The 4,091-nt window shown below is 36.3% G+C and overlaps 1 long non-coding RNA gene across 1 annotated transcript; it reads left to right on the forward strand.

Annotated features, from left to right (window-relative positions):
- Positions 1–356: 356 nt before the first annotated feature.
- LOC145502466 (uncharacterized) lies at positions 357–3,586 on the forward strand. Its single transcript, XR_014051326.1, has 2 exons — positions 357–481; positions 3,131–3,586. It is a non-coding gene; the product is annotated as an uncharacterized LOC145502466 (long non-coding RNA).
- The last annotated feature ends 505 nt before the right edge of the window (positions 3,587–4,091 follow it).

The following is a 4,091-nucleotide window of genomic DNA, read 5'->3' on the forward strand; positions in this document are numbered from 1 at the left end:
CGGGTTTTCTTGTATCGTAAAGTTTCGACAGGAAGGCGGCGGCGACGACCACGAATATTCCATCTACGTGAATCCAGGCTTCACGCCTTTGAGGGTAGGGAAATTTAAGTACTTGTTACTAAATTTATCGATTAGACTAGGCTATATCGTGATTTTTAGCCAGGGTCACAAAGACAAAAAGTCGAACTCCTTTAATTGGCCATAAAATGTTTGGATTTCTCCTTGTGAATTTTAAGTTTCGCTTTGGGGGTTAGCTTGGAGATGACATGGAGAATTGGTAAACAAGCCTTCGAGATTCCATATCTTATTTGGCATTGTTTGATTGTATAGCGGCAGAGCATCCGGCAAAACACTGCAGAAGGCAGCGGAAGCGAAAGTACCTCCTGTAGCGCTAGTGCGATTGCTGGTAGCGCGACCTTTAGAGTGCTAAAAGAAGATGAAGACCGTGGCAGTCACAGTCAGGAAGGAATATCATCTCCAGGTTATTGTTGTTTTACGTTTTGGTAATCGGAAATCGTTTTATCTTTCAGTTATCCCGTTAGCTATCTGGCAAGGGAAAAAGGAAACAAAAATACTGACTGCCCCTCCTCCCACACCCCACCCAAAATTTAAAAAAAAAAAGGAAATTATTGATTTTTCCCTTACATTTACTGAACATTGAAATCTGGCAATTTGGGGAGATAAGTTAAACGAACTTTGACTAAATGCAGTTGGCGTTTTTTTTTTTTTTTTTTTTTAATAAAAATAAGAAACAAAACAAAACAGAAACGAAACAAAACAAACAAAACAAAACAAAACAAAACAAAACAAAACAAAACAAAACAAAACAAAACAAAACAAAACAAAACAAAACAAAACAAAACAAAACAAAACAAAACAAAACAAAACAAAACAAAACAAAACAAAACAAAACAAAACAAAACAAAACAAAACAAAACAAAACAAAACAAAACAAAACAAAACAAAACAAAACAAAACAAAACAAAACAAAACAAAACAAAACAAAACAAAACAAAACAAAACAAAACAAAACAAAACAAAACAAAACAAAACAAAACAAAACAAAACAAAACAAAACAAAACAAAACAAAACAAAACAAAACAAAACAAAACAAAACAAAACAAAACAAAACAAAACAAAACAAAACAAAACAAAACAAAACAAAACAAAACAAAACAAAACAAAACAAAACAAAACAAAACAAAACAAAACAAAACAAAACAAAACAAAACAAAACAAAACAAAACAAAACAAAACAAAACAAAACAAAACAAAACAAAACAAAACAAAACAAAACAAAACAAAACAAAACAAAACAAAACAAAACAAAACAAAACAAAACAAAACAAAACAAAACAAAACAAAACAAAACAAAACAAAACAAAACAAAACAAAACAAAACAAAACAAAACAAAACAAAACAAAACAAAACAAAACAAAACAAAACAAAACAAAACAAAACAAAACAAAACAAAACAAAACAAAACAAAACAAAACAAAACAAAACAAAACAAAACAAAAACAAAACAAAACAAAACGAAACGAAAATACCGCCAAAACCAAAAAGCGGATAAGACGAGAGGCGATGCGACACAACGCGACGCGACACTATTAGTCTATACGAAAGGAGACGAGTAAGAAAAGAGATTGTAAAATAAATTCATGTTGCATCAGTTGACCGAGGATAAACAGAGAAATATATACCTACAGTCTAGATTAGAACATTTGAATGGAATACACCGATTCCAGAAAAAAAAACCAAAAAAAAACGGAAGTTGCATGCAAGCGAGGCTTAATAACCCTCGAGCTTTCAGAATGGCGGTCAAAATGTTGGAGAAGAACGAAAAAATTCGAATGTATGTAGGTTAGAACAACTTGTCAGGAGCAAATGTGGTAAGGAAAAGGAAAAGAGCTGGACACAAGTGTTGTACGGCTGCAAACTCTAATAATCGAAGCAAAAACCGACCTAATTTATCTAATTTCCACGACTGAATTTCCTTTGGACAAGCCAGATAAACAAAGAAGGAAAAAGTGGGAAATACTTATGAAAAGGGGAGATGCCTATTTCACCTCGGTAGGAAATATTTGCTGTTGTTCTGAGCACTTCTTGCAAAGTGATTTTAAACTGAGTACACTTATTGAAACTGGGAGCCGTTCCCTCGGTTTTCCCCTGCACAAAAGTTGAGGAAGAATCTCTGTGTAGAGCGAAAAGATGCGAGGCATCAGAGTCTGGCAAAGAAGCTAGAAGTGAATACAGATGTGAATACCTATCAGCTTCAATCAACTTAGGAATTAATCAGTTTTCATGCCTCTGAGGTAAACAAAAAATGTTTCCTAAAAACAATGTTGAATGTGGAAGGACATTAGTGATTTAAATACAGCCATTGATTAATTTTGAATCCTTTTTTACTGGCTTAATATTTCAGCAAGATCTGTCTTTTAGGTTTAATATTTCAGAATTAGTAGTGTCAGATAAATTACTGTATGAGCCAATTTCCTGTATTTGATGTTGGGGAGCCTGCCCATTATTTATGTACCTCATAGTTTTTTAGGCTGAATTTGAAAACATTAAGTGCAGAACAGACTGCAGGGAGATAAAAGGTCAGACACCCAAGACTTGGAGAAGCAGAGACAATCGAAGGATGGCAAACATATCTTTCCAAAAGTTCCTTTATTTTACCATTTATACGGCGACTTTTAAGCCAGAATTTCAATTGGCTAAGTGTCAATTTTTCAATCTGTTCTTCGCTCACACTGACGCCGGGAATGTCATCAGAATAGAGATTGACTTTTCTTCGTTCGCCATGTCGCTTTGAATATTTACCGCGAGGGCTATTAAGCCTCGTTTCTGTGCGACTTCCGGTTTTTTCTGGAATCAGTGTATATATTGTAAATCGGTTTTTAGATCGTTGTTGTTGCTGTTTTCGTCCGTTTGTCTTGAGATTATCCTTAACAAAAATGAAGGGCAACATTCCTGACATGGACTCGCAGCTCACTATTTACCAGATCACACCGCCTACATGTGGGGGTATATGGCAATTCGATCTGGTATGCAGTGCCTTCTAGTAATTTGTCCAATACAGTATGTAGGTCGCACATCTCCCTAACCATTAACTGACTCTTTTTCAGATTCTTCACGAGACGAAGGATGCGCATATTGTGGCCACGTTGAGGGAATGGTAACCGAGAGTCTTTGCTTATACATAAGTCCCTATGTTGGAGGCAACTGGAAACACGTTCTGCGAAACCTGTCAATGAATGAGATGACCATTAGAAATTTGGATGAAGACAACAGGAACTGTAAAGTTGTTGACAAGTGCTACGAGGGGCTTTTAGCATGGAAGCAAAGTCTGGGCCCTCAGGGAGCAACGATTGAAAAACTGTGTCACGCCCTGCGACTCGTGGGTTGCTCAGAAGCACTGATAGCATTGGGTCACAAAACAGTCACTGCTTAACTTGACTAGAACTTGTAACTATTAAACCAGAGCATGTTTCGTAATTTCGAAAATTTTGTGTTCGATTGTCTGGTGGCCGCCCCTGTGAATCAACCTTACTACCATTTCCCCACTGAAGGCGTAGACTAGGCCCTGCGTTCACATTCAACCGGCCAATTGGTGGGTGTATGGCTGGGAGATTTTCTCAGGGAACTTGCTGGGACAGCAGATAAAAGAAATATTTCTCCTGAGAAAAAGTAGCAGTTATAACTGAATTTGCTAGAAACTTGAAAGTTGTTCTAGAAATTCTGGAAGAAGTTGTATCCAATCTGAAAGTGGCTCATTCTGTTCTTCCGTGTCAGTGTTAAAGGGATTTCGTTCACGCAGGTGTACAGGAAAATAATCATCATACTATGAGCGTAGCAAAGCAGGCTAGCCATTGAATTTTCTAGATAGATAATGCTCTGAGTGTTCTTATAGGTAATGTTCCCGGTTAAATTTAAGGTAGAATTCAAGCTCCTTGGTAAAGCAGCCCGGTTTGAAAGTTAAGGGATTTACAAGCTGGTTCAAAGACCTTTAAACTAAGACTAGCTGCATGGCTGCAAGTTTCTTACTTCTACCATAGACATTCAAACTGTTTGTAAAATGCAAATGTT

This window comes from Orbicella franksi, chromosome 11 (genome assembly GCF_964199315.1).
Source record: "Orbicella franksi chromosome 11, jaOrbFran1.1, whole genome shotgun sequence".
Lineage (NCBI taxonomy): Eukaryota > Metazoa > Cnidaria > Anthozoa > Scleractinia > Merulinidae > Orbicella > Orbicella franksi.